Consider the following 20967-nt stretch of genomic DNA (forward strand, 5'->3'; position numbering starts at 1 on the left):
TGATTTGAAGTATTCTATCTCTATTTTGGGGTGGAGGGGTGGGTGGAATGAAGACCTAAGCAACTAGGCTTCTCCTTGTTAAATCCTCTAATTCTTATTTCTTATTTAAGAGCTTAACACTTTATTTCAAATTAATTTTGATTTTGTCAATTATATCCACCATTACCTTTACCAAATTTTCCACAGTCTCAATTATTTCTTAGGCTTTTTCCATTTTCTGTTTTTCCTCTATGCTTTGAGGATTTCTACCAACTCTTATGTCATTACCTTCTGCTGTCTTTTCTGAGTTTCCATTTTGTTTTGTGGTTATAATAATGAAAATCCCGGTAAGAAACAGATGATCTACTCAAATGAGACAACACTAATGAGGCAAGTTTAATAAAAGGATTATTGCAGCAAGCGCATAAACATGGTGAAGCATCTAGAGCTGGCAACAGTGGAAAACACATTATCTTTTGGAGGCCTCAAGGGAAGAAACAATTACTGGAAGCCAAAGGAAATGGCAGTTGCTGTAAGAGACGGTTACTTATCAGGAGCTATAACATGTAATGGAGGAACACAGTACACCAGTGTCCTGGTGGGAAGAAAGCTGAGGAACAGATGTCCTGACCTAAATCTTTTACCCCTAGATCTGCTGTCAGTTACTCCCACCAACTTGACTGACCAAAGTCAATCTGGAGGAGTTAAAGAGAATGCTTGAGGAGGTTCACAATGACCAGCCTCCATAAATTCCTAGCAAATCTGAGAAGAAGGAAATATGTATTAGGAACAAATAGTAAATATCTAACATAGGGCCATTCTTAAATTTTAGGTAAATTTTTTCTGCTCTGTTTCTTCTTCTCCTAGTATTTTGTTGTACTACATTAATTCCTTTTTGTTAACTATCATACTGAATAAGTTTGTGTAGAGGATGGAGATAGAGGATAGAAATAGGGCCATGCTTCAGGTTGAACCGTAGGAAATTGCTATCCTTACAGGTTTAAATTGATGAACATAGTTAATATGATACAATATACAGAGGCTAATTAGTTTTCACAATCTTTTCCTTCAGGTATACATGATATACTTGCAAGTGTGCCTTGGCATTGTACCTCTTACTGGAACTTGGTTTTCTTTTTTTTTTCCCCAGTTAATTTTTTTTTTAATCTGTATTTATGTTAGTCACCATGGAGTACATCACTAATTTTTGATGTAGTGTTCCACGATTCATTGTATATGTATAGAACCCAGTGTTCCATGCAATACATGTTCTCATTAACTCTCACCACCAGGCCAACCCATCCCCCAATGCCCCTCCTCTTTAAAATCCTCAGTTTATTTCTCAGAGTCCACAGTCTCTCAAAGTTCGTCTCTTTCTGATTTCTCCCCTTTCATTATTCCCTTCTCCTAATGTCCTCGATGATATTTCTTATGTTCTACAAGTGAAATCATATGGTAATTGACTTTCTCTGCTTTACTTACTTCACTCTGCATAAACTCCAGTCCCATCCATGTTGATACGAAGGTTGGGTATTCATCTTTTTTATGGCTGAGTAATATTTCATCCATTTTCTTTTTCAAACCAAATTGAGTCTATTGGCTTCTGCTGTAGCAATCTCTACGCAGTGCACCAACCTGCAACTGAAAACAAAGGTGCACTTTTGCTTCTGACAGTGTCCCCTTCAGTTATAGGAAGTGTTTTAAAAATCTTCCTAGTGCTTTTCATCATTGAATCTCAGAAAGCATTCAACAAAAATATGCACCCACTGCTGAAATCTCCATCCCAACTTCTTATATTTACTTCTTTCCATTCTAATCCTGGTAAATTTCACTGCTTTTAAAAAGTTTTTAGACTTATTTGTTATGGTCTGAGAATGACAGTTATCTTTTGTTCTTCCAAAACTGGAATATTATGTTTATGCTGCTACATCCATACCACAAATAAATATTTATTATGTACATGTTAAGTGCAATGCCTAAGTATTCATGATTCAACAAAACAAAGATTCTTTATTAATGAATCTTATATTCTATACAGATAGAATTGATCAATAAGTAAAGGATTTATTATAGGTAGGTGGGTAGAATAGTTTGTTATTCAGACCATCATTTTGCTAGGCTAAAAAAAGACTACGTAACAAACTACGCCTAAACATGAAGTATTAAATTAATAATACTTTATTATCCTAGAGTTACACTTGGGTTGAAAGTTGGCTCACCTGGCTGCACTGATAACTTTAGGTAGGATTGCTCCTGTTAGGATTGGAGCAATCTGGGTTGGAGAAGGGTGTCAGCGAATCTAGGCTAGGCTGAAATTGGACCTTGGCCATACTTAACAAGTCTATCCTCTTCCTAAAATTAGCAAATTAACCCCGGCTTCCACTTCTCTTTTGTTTGTTTCCTGGCAATGGTAGAGGCACAAGCATTCAAATAGAAATATAAAATATAAATATATAAAAAGAAGTATAAAAGAGGTTTTGACTCAGAACTGGCAGATGGTCATCTTTATCCACTCTATAAAGACTTAGTGCAGAGAATAAGTTGATTTTACTCTAGAGAAATTTCAAGAGAATTAGTGTGTGAAATTTCTTTTTTTTTTTTAAAAGATTTTATTTTTATTTATTTGACACACAGAGAGAGAGAGAGAGAGATAGCAAGTAGGCAGAGAGGCAGGCAGAGAGAGGTGGGGGTCGGGGAAGCAGGCTCCCCACTGAGCAGAGAGCCCAATGTGGGGCTTGATCCCAGGACCCTGAGATCATGACCTGAGCCGAAGGCAGAGGCTTTAACCCACTGAGCCACACAGGTGCCCTATGAAATTTCTTTTAAAGCACTTTCCATGAAGGATAAGGTGTCCCTAACATTTAAACAGTTCTCATAGAGTTGTGCTTAACTTCTAAACTCTGTGGTTTGTTCCATCTACTGAACTTATTAGTATTTCAGGTGGCTTTGTTAAAACCTCTGTCTATAATTTTGTAGACTGGGACGCTGTAAAAAACAAACAAACAGAAAACCCAACAACCCCTTAACAGTCATAAAGAGACAAAAAATTTCACTAATGATTCTTCTTGGTCAGTCCCACAGAGCACTTAGTTCTGGTCAGAAAATCTAAAGGAAACTGTCATTACCCACTATAAAGGTTAAGAAAGACGGTATGTGCACATACGTATACATATATGAAATATGTATAAAATTTCCATTATGGAAGCATTTGACATTACAGTAAAAGACTAAAAAGCTTAAAATGCCCAATAAATGTAGAGAAGATTTCTCTTAGATGGGCAAAGAATCCATATAAAAGAAACTACAGGTCTTAGCACACATTTAATTTGGAGACTATGGGAATTCCACTGGGAGTGTGAAATAGCATAGAATAAAAAACCATGTTATTATGGAAATTTGTCATTGTGCTGCTTTTTAATTTAAAGACTTTATCTTATGTCAAATAACCTATGATTGTTTTTCTTTTCTTTTTTTTAAATTTTAATTTTTTTTAATTTTTTTTTTTATAAACATATATTTTTATCCCCAGGGGTACAGGTCTGTGAATCACCAGGTTTACACACTTTACAGCACTCACCAAAGCACATACCCTCCCCAATGTCCATAAGCCCACCCCCTTCTCCCAAACCCCCTCCCCCCAGCAACCCTCAGTTTGTTTTGTGAGATTAAGAGTCACTTATGGTTTATCTCCCTCCCAATCCCATCTTCTTTCATTGATTCTTCTCCTACCCACTTAAGCCCCCATGTTGCATCACCACTTCCTCATATCAGGGAGATCATATGATAGTTGTCTTTCTCTGCTTGACTTATTTCACTAAGCATGATACGCTCTAGTTCCATCCATGTTGTCGCAAATGGCAAGATTTCATTTCTTTTGATTGTTTTTCTATTTGATTTTATTGTTAATTACCTTCATGCTGTTTCACAACATGCATATCCTTAGGATCTTCCTTCTTTCAGACACCTTTCCTTTCATACTTGCTTTAATTCATGTGCATCTATTACAGGAAGTGAGCCATAGCACCCTGTAATCTACATGGAATTGTAAAGCTATGGCTTTAAGAATTCTCTGGAAATCAAAACAACTTCAAGGGACATCCTCAAATAGTTGCCTATCTGTATTTCAACAATGAAGTTTGGAGAGGTGGGTTTGTTTTTGTTTTGTTGTATTTTGTGTTAGTATTTTCTAAAGTAACAAATATGCATTATTACCTATATTCATTTGTATAAATATATCATTAATAATTCCATGAAAAATTCTGTTTCCAATATAGCTAAGTATACTTCTCTGCCAATCCAAAGCACATGCATATATACACATGTCTCCAATAAATAGTAATAGCTTACTTTTCCACATGAAATAAGTAAGTTCTTAAAATGATAAACCAAGAGTCTTGGAGTAAAAGTCAACAAGTACTCTCTGGATACTCCCCCCATTAGATTATTCTTAAATCTTATGTGCTGTTTCACCTGAGACACAATTTCTTCTTCTGTGAAATAAATGGGCCTAATTCTTTTCCAGTTTTAAATTCCTAAAATAAAGCATTTTGAAACATACACGCACATGCACACATGTTCACACACACACAGAAACAACTATAGTCAGATATTTCATTTCAACTATGCAAACATTACTTTACTCTTAATCCACACCCAGATAAGTCCTCAGTGATCTTCTTGTTTTAAAAGGTCCACTTGCAGCCTTTAGATCCAAAGACTGCAATCTTTCTACTTATCTTAATCAGATATTTATTTCCAACATCTCACATTTTTTTTCTTTTTAAGAAACATCTCTTGAATAATAGTTCTATAATTTTAAAATACCCAATGTCCTTAGATTAAAACATTAATTATATTAAAACAAAGAAAAAGGAAAATTGTTTCTGATGATAGTGAAGCTTAAAATACTAAAGAAACATTTAATAAACCGGTATGAAGTAGTTTTGAATCTATTGCAATGTAATTAAGCAATGATCTTGAACCATGCAATGTTTACTGTAGGTGTCAACTTCACAGTAGAGCAACTAAGGCAATGTCTGTAGCACAATTAACCTGAATGTAAGCTATGCAATTAGAAGGCTGTTTGTAGTATTATATTAGCATGGTTACAACCATTCTGGGGGTTTTCTTTAAGTTCTAATTACTGATTCATATGATATTAATAATAACTAAATTTATTGCCTCTGTAAGAAATGACACCTAGAATGTGTCTACATGTGTTCTTTTAAATGAATTAAACATTTATGTTACTTTTTAGAGCAATTAACTATAATTATGTAATTTACTTTTAGCATAATGCAGTGGCTTTGTCTTTCCTCTTTTGGCTTGTAGGGAACTTTTGTTTAGAGTTTATTTGTAAAAAGAATGTTACAAATACACTAAAATTTTAATGGTGACTTTTTTATATCAAAGTTTTAAAAAACATTAAATACAAAAAAATGAAAAAAAAAAAAAAACAAACACCCAGGGAATGCCAAAGCATTAATTGGTTTTTAGAAAAGGGAGAACCATTACTGTGATTTTTTGTTTTCTTCATTTTTCTTGGGTTGACCTTGTTCTTATTTAACACCTGATAGGAAATTCTGGAGGGCAATTTCTTGCCTTTTTCACAAGAGAAGACATATCTTTTTTTTTTTTCTTTCTTTCTTTTGGCAATGACCCTGACCTCTGTGCCCAATGAAGGCAGAAAAACATTTAAGTGACTAGTTTAAATCCAGTAGCTCAAATGTGTCACTACTCCTCTCACAAACTGCTGAAAGCAGGATTATCTTTTAAATAATAAATTATGAGCCCAACAAAACAATATGAAGAACTGAGAATATGTAATCTATACCCAAACTGTCCAAGGACAGAAAATCCATAAGGAACAAAACAGGGATAAACAGGGATGGGGGACTTTTTGGTCAGAAGATAATGATGATGGTAGAAAGCATCAAAAATATGTACTTAAATTAATCACAACCACAACTTTGAAATTATCTTTGAAGCAAGAAAAAACTATATTTATGTGTCCAAAGTAGAAGCTTCTGATTTTGACGACCTAGAGACCAGAATCTCTTTGTTTCAATTATTACTGATAAAGGGTTCTGAAAAGGACATGTAAGCCATTCCTCCTCCCTTGTTTTGACTCTTAATATACCTTTCTCTGAGTCTGTTTATATTCACAATTTGAATGACAAGATTACAGCATAAAAGCAACTGTAATAGTTCTCTGAGCATACCAGCAAATCCAAAGGTTTACTATAATTTCAAGGCTCAACTGCAGCTAGTTTTGTCTTGGCTCAATAAGGACTGTCAACTATGAAAACCTGACAGTTAACAATTGTACATTTCAAGATGATACCACACAGAAGTTTTGTTAAGTTTAAATATGAATATATGTTTATTTATGTTCAGATATAAAAGCCAACAAACCACAACACAAAGTAAGGATCTAAGAGTATAAAGGCGGTGGCCTTGGGCTCAGTTGTTTAAATGGATCTGAATGTAAATTCTGGGACATGCACATTCAAACTTCCAACGGGAAATCAGAACACAGATTTCTGTTCTCATTATGTCATCTTTTATGTACACTTGGAAACTAGAACACAGATTTTTATGCCATGAGGATGTATGTTATATACATTTGGGATCTAACAGCTACTTCTTCAAGTGCCTCAATTCAGAGGGATTTGACTCTAGAGCTAATTATAGGAAGCTGTGGGTTTGGAACTTTTCTGAATGCAGAATGAGGGTTCAAAAATAGGTGTTTAATCAGTAAATGAGCCACAATATTAAAACTATGCATGCCCATTCATACCTCAGGTATAGAAGCCCATAGATGTGCATAAATATCTGTGTATACAAGGGGGCTGCTAAGCATGGACCTGTTTTTGCCTGTTTTTGTAAAAAAAAGTTTTACTGGAACACAGCCATGCTTATTCATTTATGTACTGTCTATGGCTGCTTTTGTGCTTTAAAGGCAGAGTTTAGTAGTTGCAATACTGTGTAGCCCACAAAGCTGAAAATACTATCTGCCCTTTTATTTTTTTTTTTTTTTTATTTTTTTTTTTTTTGTTTTTTTTTTTTTTTTAATTTATTTTTTATTTTCAGCATAACAGTATTCATTGAGAAAGTTTGCTTATCTGTGGTCTGTGCTGTTTTGTTTAGGCTTTTTTTTTTTTTGGCATTTTTTTAATTTAAAAATTTTTAAAGATATTATTTATTTGACAGAGAGAGAGAGAGAGCAAGGACGAGAGCACACACACTGAGCAGGGAGTCTGATGCAGGCTCCATCCCAGGACCCTGGGATCATGACCTGAGCCAAAAGCAGACTCTTAACCATACCTGAACCTCCCAGGCGCCCCTTGTTTTAACTTTTTAAAGAGTATAAAAATTTTCATTTGCTATTTTTTTTTCATGAATCTGTAATACATTCTTCTCTTAGCAGCAGTTAGTCTTCAATCCAGTATCTTAAGCAAGGAAGTGGATTTCACAACCATGTTATTGCTCTTTCCATACCCTTTCCCCAGGTGTAGTGAAATCAGTCACAGGGAAGAGAATTTTTCAGAGTCTTTTGTAAGTTAAACTGGTCCTAATTTTTAGAGAAATAATTACAGGACAGTTTGTATGTGCTAATTAGCCTTTTTGGTTGTTAATAACTTTTCATCACCTCTCCTGTAAGAATTTGGGTAATTTTTAATTTTTTTTTTTTAATTTAGAATTTGGATAATTTCTAATGAGCAGATGGGATCCTGGTAAACTTGATCACATTTTCAAAAACATTAGATCAGGGCTAGCTTAAGCAAAACAAAAATGCATTAGAAAGATATATAAAATTAAGGAAAGTCCTAAATGACCAGATCATGTGAATAATATACGGACCTTTCCAAGGAACTCAGCAGTGGGATTTTGTGAACCATTCCATTAGGACATTGCTGTTGAATACTCCAATTTCATTCTCTCTGAGTTTCTACTTGAGATTCAAAACTCTGAGAGACCAATCCATCTGCCTATGCGAGGTTTTATGTCGAATTAGACAAAATTTGTTCATAATTAATAGCCACACAAAAGTCACTGTGAGAGGCATTTTATAAAATAAGAAATGGTATGAAGAATTAAACAAAAGACCTTCATGAAGGCTTCTAAGCAAAGGGAAGAACATGCTTAAAGCTGTAAACTGAGTGAAAACACAGGATCTACTATGAAAACAGTGAGGAATACTCAAAGGCTAGAACTATAAATATTTGGAAATTGAGTGGTAGGCGTGACAAGAAACTAGAACTTTTATTTAGAAGTAAGTTCATGTCTTTGTGGACGTATAATCTCATTATAATGTTTGAAAGTACCACAGACCATATGTAAAGTACAAATGGGCATGGCAAGCTTTCAGTATAACTTTATTTACAAAAACAGGTTGTACATTTGATTTTACCTATAGCCCATAGTTTGCTGACCCCTGTTCCATGTCTCTGGTTGCTAGAGGAGATGGGATGTATGCCAAAAGTTATTCAAGATAAATTCTTAAAATATGGAAGAAGGTTAGAGGTTTTGCATTTGTATTTTTTTTTAATCTTTTAAAAATTCCAGTTGTATATGTACATTATATTAAATATATGGGTAGAATAATAGGACTCTAATTTAATTATAAATACATGTTTTTTCTTCAATATTATTTTACTAGTGTAGGTATATGACCAAAAAAACACATATATGTATATCCACACACATGCAACCATTCTAGGCAATAGAGAATAACTGAATAATTGTACTTTTTTTTTTTAATCAGTGAAGGAACTTAATCAGATTTGTTTTTCAGAAGGATAATTTTGTGGGCTGTATTTTCATTATATTTAATTTCTTTACCAGGAATACAGCTATCATTTTCTTAATTCAGAAGATTTTATAATGTGGTTTCTTATGTCTTTGACTATTTTAGTTTTAGCAAATACATTTCCTGATAGTTATCCCAAATTAAAGCCATAAAAAGCATCAGTATTACAGAAAGTAATGATACCAAAAAATGATAAAGAATTTTACTAACTTGATGAGATCTTGTTGACCAAGACAATTCAGTGCAGTTTTGGTTTCAGTTGGAGAAAAACATGAGATCACTGAGTAGTGCAAGTTTAATTCTCATGATAGACAGGTTAAAGTACTTAAATGGCCAAATCCTGGAACTACTACTTACAAGGGAATATAAAAGGGAAGACATGGAATAAGTCACAATTTAATACAGTGGAGAAGATGCATTTTAGAATTTGAGTCAAGAGTTCTTCCTATTAGAATGGAACACACATTTCAGAATTAATATAGTACAACAAAGACAACAGGAAAGAGATCATCATGCTAAAAACAGCAGTGAGACTAAGGAAACAGATTCATCAATTATGGTTTTAGCAGAAAATATATATAGTTCCTGGAAAATAACGCAGAGAAACCTTTTCTATAGACATCTATTGGGGAAACCTCACTCACAAAGGAAAAGAAAATCAAGCATTCATATTTTTCATAACCAAATCCTAGCATAGATGACCTATACAAAGAATATAGCAAAATATGAAACCAGATATTATCCACTTGGCCATCAAATAGCATACTTGAAAAACTGATCATCCTCGGGGTTAAACCATTTTGTGCTCTGATCTTAATACCAATGTTAATCTATCTCAGGCTCTCACCCCTGTGGTCCCATCTTTGTTATCAGTATAACCAAGAACTGTACCAACCAAAAATTATGACCATCTATTTTCTTTATTCTTGCTTATTTGCCCAGTCTGTCTCAGCAATAATCTTTTACCTCATTTAGAGCTCAAATTCATTGACTCTAATAAATAGTATTATCAGTTATTTTTCTCTAGATTGGGTTCCTGGCTTCATCATTGCAATCACTTTTGCACAAACACTCAACATCTTTTCTAAAAATTACAGATTATCAATCAAGATTTTGTTAAATAACTATGTATATATTACTGTTGCAAAACCACAACCTGTTATTTTATGCTAAATGGTGTGGAATGGATGAGTGATATTGTTCAGATGTAAAAGAGGACATTGAGTAATGGTGGGCAGCTTCCTGGAGGCAGTGTGGCTTGATCTAGAATTTTATAATGTAAAGAAACTTGATGGTTGGGAAGGCATTTGTAGGAGGGATTTTCTGGATAAGAATAAATGGGATAACTAAAATATCTGTTTAGATCTAAGGGATGTAAGTACAAGGGATTAAGATTAGGAAAGAAAAAAATCCAAGAATACTTTGAAAGTATAGGGCTCATTTTTGTATGTATCAGTTTCAAAGGCTACAAAAAATTATAGCAGAGACCACTGGGCAGGACACATATTGAATAGCAATTTATTTTTTAGTTAAGTAATATCACTTTTCAGGTAGTGACAGCAGTATTTTTTTCAACAAAAATATCTCTAAATTTTGTATACTTGATTACAGTTAGTCTTAGGCACATATATATGAAAATTATAAAATTAATTAAGTTAAATTTTTAGTGTTTGATTAAGTCTCTTTTATATAATGTCATACCCAATCATTTTTATGGCTCCAATATATTTAGCATGACAGGGTAAACAAGATTAAAAGCACAAAAGCTACTTACTGAGCTCAATCAGCATTTTCCCCACAATTTGCATGTATTACAGACTTTCATTTGCAACTTGGTATAAATTGAAATGTAAGTGTATAGATTAAAGACAATTAATCATGCTATGTTAGTGGTTTCCTATATCTTGATCTATGACCACCATCTTAAGAATTCATAACTTCTTTTGATATTTCAGGAGCTGAAAAAGTAATTTCAAACACTAAGACAAAACTCAAGTTTCACAGCTACATATCAGAAAAAAATTAATAGTGGACAAGCAATGGTAGCACTTAAGAAATATAACAATGACAGTGTTCTGGATTTTACTTCTAATAGTCAAAACCAGGCAGCAGATTTAAAGAACACAATAAGCCTTCAACTTACAAACAAAAATACCCCAAACCAAAAGAACATTCTTAGAGTTTTGTTTTTTCTTCAGAATTTCCTCAGAATGTTTACTCCAAGCATATGTTTTATATCATATGGGAGTTGAAAGTAAGATGAGTCTACTCTGAACCAACTGGCATAGATTAAGTTCTAAAAATCTGTAATTTCATTATTCTAGATAATATCTGAGGACTAGCTCTTGCCTGGGACCTGAGAAGAGAGAAGGTAGAGAGATAAAGTTCACATAAGATGACACATTGATTCTTTGTCTAGCCAGGTAGTTTATTAATGGTCATTGCAGAGATCCCTGTTTAGATATACACAAATTTTATAATCAATTAATTCATTCTGAATAAAGATATGTTGACCTGTCTAGTCAAAACTGTCAGAATATGCAATCTGCTATGTTCATGTAATGTACATTTATAGTATCAGATTCACTGAACCTGTTAAGACACAAGGGAGAAGGTTTGGATCAAGGGTCACAGCTCACTTACAAACATATGGGTACAAGTCACACATACATACCCTTTTTGAGTGTTATCAATAAACAAGATTATAGGAAAATTAGAAATATAAAAATAAGCCTTAAAAATAGGATCCTTAAAATAAAAAAATAAAAAAAACAGAATAAATTAAATAGTAGTATGCAGAAGCTTTCTTGACATGAAAAAAAAACCAAGGTTTTAATCCAAGATTTTTCGAACATAATTAAGACAATAAAATCCAAAAGTATGACATACTTGAAATATTACCAGAAACTTTGACATTCATAAAATTTCTAAATAAAAATGCATATAAATTGAAACCTCTGATTTATGTTATGCTTTCCTTCTTGAACAGTGAATACTGAAAGAAAACATTGTTTTGAGGAAGATTTCTCTGTTCAAAAGCTGAGCAATCTATATTATATAGTTTATATGTGAAGGTCAATGGGAATTCATTGTTAAATAGGGAGTAAGAATGTATAAGCATATTCTTATATGTATATATTAATATATTTTCCAATGGTATTAGATATACATTTAGAGCTATGAATATAGACATAGATTTAGATATGTTTACATACACACAAATACACTTCCTTTCTATCTAAACAATAAAAACACAAAAAAAGGTTGCCAAAAGGATAACCATGTTTATCCCAATGGGAATAAATTCCACACTTAAATTATAATTAAGGAGGGTTTATTTATAAGGTGACTATTTACAAACGTGGGGGTAGGAGCAGAAGGAGTGCTGTCATAACCTAGGACTATAGTCTACAGGCATGAGAGGAGAGGGGAGATGTTATAATCCTAGAAGGGTAATTAAATGAAGCCTATACTTCTGTTCTCCCCTCATCCACTCCCCTGCTGTGGCTTCCCAATACACAAAACCAACTGGAAGTCAGAAGAGTGAGATATCCATTGATGCAATTCCACAGAGATCAGACATTTGGGATAGCAGAAGGGAGGAGGTGAAGAATGAATCTGGAAAGACAAACAAGATATGGGGCAGGGAAGCCACAAAAAATCCCAGTAAATTCCAAAATCCAAGAAAGGCCCTGGACACATTCACTCTGATCCCAACAAAATAAAAAAGAAAATGATAAAGCCATTTTAAGTCAAAAAGTGGATCCTCCTTAAACAGTTTCTTTGGTCATCATCCCTTTTTGCAGCTTGTTTATGTCCAAGAATTTTTTTTCCCCCCAAAAACATTAATTCCCTTAATAATTCTTTCAGGAAAGTCTTTAATGCTAAATTCTGTCTTTACGTGTGTGAGTCAATGCTAAGGAAACTAATCTAGGAAGCAAATATGAACATGTCATAAACGTAAATGTTGACTATAAGAGTACCAATGTGGGGGAATTAAAAATATGAAATATCTGAAACAATAATATGAAAGGTAGAATTAAGGAGCTCAGAGTTAAAGCATTGGAAAAAGATATTTACAGCATTTGGAAAATACAGATATTGATTGCTTCATGGTTAAGTATGACCTTAAAAAAACTGATGGTAAGTGAAAAAATTGTTAACATCCAAACCAGTATGTGGGAAAACAGAATAAAAGAATACTTAGTCAAATAGAAGCTAGGAAAGGAGAAAAAGAGGACAAAGAAAGACAAACATGCTAAATAGGAGACAAATTAACATGTTTAAAAATCAAAGTAGGGGCATCTGGGTGGCTTAGTCATTTAAGCAGTGTCTGTCTTTGGCTCAGTTCTCAGGGTCCTGGATAAAGACCCACATCAGGCTCCCTGCTTAGTGGGGAGTCTGCTGCTTCCTCTCCCTCCTCCCCGCACTCATGCTCTGTCTCTCAAGTAAATAAATACAATATTAAAAAAATAAAAATAAATGCAGACATTCATATAACCTAATAAGGAAAAGTTTATCTAATTACATTAAAATATAATTCAGTTTCACAAAGTTTGTAAGCCATATACTTGAAACAAAATAATCCAAAAACATTGGAAATAAAAGAATGGAAAAATATTTTCCAGGGAGAACTGCTATAGCCATGATTTGAGGAAAAAATTGAAAGCATCGGTAGGGTATACATACATGTATATATGATGTATATATTATGGGATAGTATACAGAACATAAATATATGAACTGAACTTATTAATATGGATACATTTAAAATATAACTGAAAGACTATTTTGCTTATACATGTGATACAAAATTTATATTCATAAATCAGAAGTATGATATATTTTTCTATAGTACAAACTGAAAATACTGGGATGTTACATATCAAATTAATGATACTGGTGACTCTTCAGACAAAAGGAGGGAAATCAGCCTGACTAGGGATCAAATGATTCTTTAATATAAAGAAAAACTGACTAAATGTTAATATTTTCTGGATATTTAGAAATTAATGCTTATTGCATCATTCTTTGTGTTTTAATGTTTAAGGCAGATAAAGAGAATTGAAAGTGGAACAGTAAAATATGACAGAGTGGCTAAAATTACTAATGCTGCCTAACACACTGTGAAATATGCCACAAAAATAAGATCTTGACAGAAAGAAAGATCAAGCATCATGGATTCACATGCATATGGTCCTAGTGCTCCGAATCACAGTATGTTCATCTCTACCCTTGGTATCAGAACTTTTACTTTTTTTTTAGCTTATTTCTTTAAAAAGTAGCTGAAACTTCAGTTGGTTTCACTAGTCCTTTATTACACGAAAGACATTTAGACACAAAATATTTGGACAAGTAAGGGTCCCAGAGGAGAAGGGTAGGCAATGGCATAACCAAATCCCTCAGGACAAAGCAAGCAAACAAAAAAAATGTTCTTGTCTGGAAGGATGAAAGGGACCTTGAAGTAAGACCCTTATTGTAGCCCTGGTAACTGCAGACAAGCGTAGTAGACCGAATGCACGATGGTAAGGGGTCAGACGGGTTGCCAGTGGCAGCCAGGCGTAATGGAAATGAGTGACTTAAGCCAGACTTTAGTACATGGTCAGGTAGGTGACTGACAGCCTCGGTGCTGGGGAAGCCCCAGGGATTGACAGAGGCTGTGCTGAGCTGGAGAAGCAGTGTTCCTTTCTGAACAATCAGCTCCAGTTGATCATTTTAATTAAGAGAGTGGTCTTAGGATTGCTGTGCTTCTGGTTTCTCAAGAGAAGACAAAAATTCTGGTGGTTGTAAGAAATCTGACTTCTTGAATGCTGGAAACAAGTTTAGTTGTATAGCATCATGCTAGCTGACACTGTGAAAGAAGCAAATGCTAGCTTTAAGCAAATATCGTGAAGCAAATATTATGGCCCTCAGGCTAACAGTATGGAACCAAGTGAGTCAGCAAAGATTGTTTACTCTATGATCTTGATCACAGTCCCAGCACCAAAATCTCTCCTGTCAAGCAAACAGAATGACTATTAGATAATCCAGAAAGCTCCCTACTTCTATGTCTACCTTATTGCATAGTCCATTTGTTTGTTTAGAACACTTAGTACTTTGTGCTTGCTCTGACCATAACACCATACCTTCGACTGTGTAATCTCTGTAAACCTTTCATTTTATTGCAAGATCTAGACAGAACTAGATTCTGAATATTGTGTTTATGATCTTTTTCATGGGCACCTGGGCAGCTCAGTCAGTTAAGCATCTGCCTAGGGCTCAGGTCATGTCCCAGAGTCCTGGGATGGAGCCCTCCATCGGGCTCCCTGCTCAGCAGGAAGCTAGCTTCTCCCCCTGTCCTTCACCCTGCCTGTGCTCTCTCTTGCTGTCTCTCTCTCAAATGAATAAATAAAATCTAAGGGGAAAAAAAAAAACTTTATAATCTTTTTCACATGCCTGAAGGTTTTAATTCATGGCACTATTCATGTTATAAAATATTTCTTGACTGAGCATCTAAGAGTTTGAAATTGACCACCTTCTGGATGACATCCGAATAAGAATAAAGTTGGCAAAAATCTTATGTGAGATTTAGCATGAGGATGTTTCCCAGATTATAGACAAAGGAAAGGACTGCATGGTGAAAATAAGCTAACCCAAAGACAGCACTTATAAGTGAGCACAAAGTACCAAGAAAGAACTTTTAAAGTTTGTGCACATGGTTATAAGTCTTCCGTGCTGAGTACATATCATGGCACCCACAGAGCAGGATTGGAGAAATCTCCCCTTCAAGACTGACTCCTGTAAATCAGAAAAGTATCCTGAACTCAGGTCTTCACAGTTAAAACTGAGTAGCTCCTTGAGATTATTAAAGCAAAGCCTTTCTTCTGTTGTTCACTTTATTTCTATATATTCTCCTTACAGGCAACAACCTGCCTTTCCCCATACATATGTATCTTATAATAGGTTTTATACTGGGTTAATAGTAAATGAGTGAAATAAGGCCATTTCAATATGTTTATTTTTCACATGAAACCTAATCAAATAAGTTTTTCAAGTAAGTACATTACAAGATCCTAATTTGTTCTATAAATTGAATAAAGAATAGAGAATACAAAAGAAAAGTATAAATTAAATTACAGAAACAAATAAGTAAATTGGCAGTTTACTGCCAATAATTACTAAATGTATTGGTATTCAAATCCTCTGGATTTCCCAAATTGACATTACCGTAACAGTTAAAATGGAAAAAAAAAAATCATGTAGCTACTTCAAGGAAATAGTCATTAATGAATAGTCCTTAGTTGGAAAAGCAAATGAGTCCTGGTGATTATTCTAGTCTTGTCTCTGTGACTGCATGTGCCCATCTAAGCGGTGGTGGGCTGGCATGTGAATTTCCCCTTAGTTGCAATATGAACTAGAAAGTTAGGCAAGGCTTCACTGTTGAATCAATAATTGGATCAGTGTTTGGTTGTGTGTGTTTAATGAATTAAGACTACCTTTGCTTAAATGCCACATAATTAAGTGATTGATTTGTCATATACGATGTTTTGATTACCTTTATTATTTCTAGTTTCTATTTGTTTTTAAGGATTAAAGGCATGTAACAGTCAAAATAGTAATGAAAGTAAGTGCCCCCTTCTTATGAAAGTATCACAAGAGTGTATCAATTACACTTTCAGACCCCTGACAACATTATGGTATATATAGACAATAGGGATTTAAAAAAAAAAAAAAACTGATATAACTATATATTTTGTGAGTTAGAATGATTTCAGAGAGCTGATGGGCTAACATTGTAGTTGAATCAGTTTTATTGCTGTTATATCTGGTGGCAGAACCAGTAAAAAATCAATCATTCAAAACAAAACCATTTACTGGGGGAAAATATTCTTTTTTGGGGGGGGTGAAATATTCTGACTGGCTATTAGGATAAGTGTACATTGATATTTGTGTAGATTAATTTTTTACTTTTACTTTTTGTTATTAGGCAAAAAATACATGGTAAAAAGTTAAAAGATCATACATTTTAATATGAAGTGGATATTTCAAAATACAAAAAATAAAATGAATACATGTTGATATGCTCTAACATATAGTCTCTATTTCCTAATTCTTAACATTTATGTTTTTTATTTTTTAGAAGATTTTATTTATTTATTTGACAGAAAGAGAGAGAGCACAGCAGGGGAACAGAAGAGGGAGAGGGAGAAATAGACTCCCCACTGAGCAGTGAGCCCTATGTGGTGCTCAATCCCAGGATCCTGGGACATGACCTGAACCAAAGGCAGATGCTTTATCGAGCCACCCAGGTGCCCCTAGGGTTTTTTTAAAGCATTATATTCATATATCTATTTCCTTCATATATTTCAAAATCATGACCAACACCTGGTTGATTTTTACTGGACTGCCATTTTTTTCCAATTATGCATTCAGATTAGGGTGCATTATTTTGTAATGAATTATTTTTTATGCCTTAAACTCAAATATATGCAATTTGCTTCTAAGTTTTCAATTTGCAGTGATTCATTACACAGTTAGTTGACTAACTTACCTAGAAGGACCCAACTATTGACTTTTCAGTGCTTATTTTTCTTAAGATTCTCTATTAACTCCAAGGGAAATGTACACAGCACAGCTTCTTTTTGGAGTGATATATGTGTTCTTTGGTAGTTAAACTTTCACTCAATTCTTAATATAACTGAAGACAGAGCTCATTAATCATACCCCAAAGCACAGAACTATGGTTATACCCCTGTAGTTCCAAGGTAGTAAGTAGGATCTGTTATCTTTCATGTCCAAAGAGATTTACTCAACTGGTTGCAACACAAGTACATGTATTAGCTTACCTTTGGTTAACTATTACTCTGTATTTTAAAATCAGTTGTTACTTCTGTCATGGTTATATGTGCATTAGAAGAGTATGCAAAAATAATTGCTTAAACATTCAATAGACTAAAAACTTTTAGAAAGGTATTAGTTTACTTTTGAGGTATTTATTTTTCTTAAAGATTTTTTTTTCTTTTTCTTTTTTTCTTTCTTTCTTTCTTTTTTTTTTTTTTTTTGCAAAATCAGAGGATAGAGGGGCATAAGGAGAGGGAGAAGCAGACCAGACATGGGCCCGATCCAGGGTCTGGGGATCATGACCCAAGCTGAAGGCAGCCACTTAGCCCACTGAGCCACAAAGTCACCCCATATTTTTGAGATATTTAAAAAGGATTTCAATTACCAATCTTTTAATATTAAACTTGAAGAAAATGTGATTAACCTCTGAAAAACCTAAAGCATTTCAATTATGCCTAAATAATCCATCCCCAAGTATATGTGTGCATGTCTGTGTGTATACACATTGACAGCATTCTAGAAAGAGCATTGTTAATTATATCATTTTAAAAGATTTTTTTTTAAAGATTTTATTTATTTATTTGACAGACAGAGATCACAAGTAGGCAGAGAGGCAGGCAGAGAGAGAGAGAGAGAGGAGGAAGCAGGTTCTCTGCGGAGCAGACAGCCCGATGTGGGGCTCGATCCCAGGACACTGGAATCATGACCTGAGCCGAAGGCAAAGGCTTTAACCCACTGAGCTACCCAGGCGCCCCTCATTTTAAAAGATTTTTATTCTGCTTGTAAACATATTTCCTGTACCAGACTCATGTCTGCAGTCTTCTCCAGTCTGATCCCATCCTGTCTTCTGTCCCTGCTTATACTTATCCCCTACCACAGTGAGCCCTTCTGAAGGTCAGACATGTGCCCACAGCCCCGCATCCTCTTCCACGCCACACACTGCTCCTGTCCTGTCTCCAAAATACTTCCCCTATGTCTGCTAAAATTTTGATTCCTTACCTGGTAAAATACCTGGCATTTTTCTAAATTTCTTTAAGAAATTTTTGGGGCACCTGGGTGGCTCTGTGGGTTAAAGCCTCTGACTTCGGCTCAAGTCATGATTCCAGGGCCCAGGGCCCAGGGATCAAGCCCCACATCAGGCTTTCTGCTCAGCAGGGAGCCTGCTTCCTCCTCTCTCTCTGCCTGCCTCTCTGCCTACTTATGATTTCTCTCTGTGTCAAATAAATCTTAATCTTAATATTAATAAATAAAATAAATAAAATCTCTCTCTGCCTGCCTCTCTGCCTATTTGTGATCTCTGTCTGTCAAATAAATAAATAAAATCCCTTAAAAAAATTTGTCTCCTGCTTTATATTACCATTCAGGCATCTCACTTCCAATCAAAGTCAATCCATCTTCATCCACCGAATCAATCACCCTCCATTCTTTCTTATCTCTCAGATAAAGAAAAAAACAAAACAAACAAACAAAAACTACCTGCATATATATATATATTAATAATTTTATATATATATAAAGATACATAGATAGATAGATAGATAGATAGATAGATAGTCTGTTGCTGGTTCCTTCCACAGACTCATAAAACCCTTATAATTTCCTAAGTGAAAGAAGGAGCACTAGCAACATGTCTTGCTCAAATATTTGATCTTTGACTTATCTCTGACACAGGGCTCTCAAAACTCTTACAAATTCCTATGTGATAAGAGTACTAGGAGCATTATTTGTTCTACTGAACTGACTCTGGGTGGGTTCCAGAATAGCTTTTGGATGGGGGCTAGTCACCAGAAAGACCAATCCCTGGTTAGAAGCTTAGAATTTTCAGCTCCACCTTTAGTAGGCATCCTGAGAAGGGAGAGGGCTAGAAACAGAGCAAATAAACTAATCATGTCTATGTGAGGAAGCCTCCATAAAATCCTGATAGAACAGGGTTGAGAGAGTTTCTGGGCTGGTGAACACATCCACCTCTATGGGGTCAGAAGCCCCTGTGCTTATCTCTTCATCCGGTTGTTGACCTGTATCCTTTATCAACCAATAAACATTAAGTGTTTTGTGAGCTGCTCTAGCAAATTAAACCTTAGGAGGGTGTTGTTGTTATAGATCAGGAATCTCTAATCTATAGCTAGTTGGTCAGAAGTTTAAGTGATTATCTGGGTTTGTGACTGGCTTCTGCAGTGGGGATTGGGTAGCAGTTTTGGGGGACTGAGCCCTTAACCTGTGGGATCTGGTGCTATCTCCAGGTAGAGTGTCAGAATTAAGATTCCAGCTGGTGTCACGGAGAATTCCCGTAAAGGGATAAAGCCTCCGTAGATTTGGTGACCAGAAGTTGTCTGAAGTGAAGTGTTCAACATGAATATTCTATATGAATATTCAAAGAGATTTACACAGGAAAAATCTTATAGCAGGGAAGAACAGGTTTTTCCCTACAAAGGAAGGGAAAAATCTGTTTTTCCTGTATACTACTTCAATCTACTAAACTCTCTGCTCTCTTTCTTCTACTTCTTACTCATGAATTGCATCTTTCCCTTGGCATTCATATATGCTATAGTACGACATATCCAAAATACTAACAATGTGAGTCCCTTCCCTGCTATGTCTATTTCCACACACACCCAATTATCAGCTGCTTCCATGTCACTAATTTTTCTTCTTTCATTCACATTTCAGCTCATTTCAATTAGGGTTACAAGATTTAGCAAACAAAACAAAAAGTATGAGTAGTTAAATATTCAGATAAATAATTTTTAGTATAAATATGTTTCAAGCTTTGCATGTATTTAATCTGGCAATCCAAGTTTCCCAAACATTCATCCTCCATCATGAGCCCAAACTTCTCTTATTTTGGTCAGAAATGATATCTTTGTTGCTAATCCAGCTTTCCTAGAAACAAAGAATGTCCTTTTACTCACCTGGAATAGACTGAGAGGGTTAGGTAATTAACTCTTTCTGGGAATAGCTATCCTCAATGAAAGGTGTGTTTTGGCAAAAATATTCTAGGGTTCTTGTGTCCTTTTCATAGGTTAATTGTAAATTGTGTGATTTACTTAAGTTCCAAGAATTGTGCCATGGGATTATGCTTTAGAATGGTATCCGGCTTAAATAATGTGCTTTATATGGCTATTTTCTCTTCCTTGTGTCCCTCTGATGTTGCTCTGCCAGTGTTCCTAGCTCTTCCCAAATAGACTACTTGTTCTTAAATCCCTGACTTAGTCTATTTCTGGAAGAAACCAAAGAAAGGCTCATGTGTAAACCTCTTTCATTTTTCAATCTATATTCTGCTCTTGATCTCTTCATTTCCATGGCTTTACCAACTTCCTATAGATAAACTAGTATTTTCCAAAAATTTTGTCTCCAGC

The 20967-nt window shown here is 34.6% G+C and overlaps 1 long non-coding RNA gene across 1 annotated transcript in view; it reads right to left on the bottom strand.

The window, feature by feature from the left end:
* The window catches only part of LOC309864395, a 138965-nt gene that overhangs the window by 6123 nt on the left and 111875 nt on the right, over positions 1-20967 (bottom strand). Inside the window, exon 2 of the long non-coding RNA XR_014311497.1 lies at positions 1462-1620. This is a non-coding gene — a long non-coding RNA (uncharacterized lncRNA). The remainder of the gene's footprint in view (positions 1-1461; positions 1621-20967) is intronic.

Source organism: Mustela nivalis (genome assembly GCF_964662115.1).
Source record: "Mustela nivalis genome assembly, chromosome: 5".
Taxonomy (NCBI): domain Eukaryota; kingdom Metazoa; phylum Chordata; class Mammalia; order Carnivora; family Mustelidae; genus Mustela; species Mustela nivalis.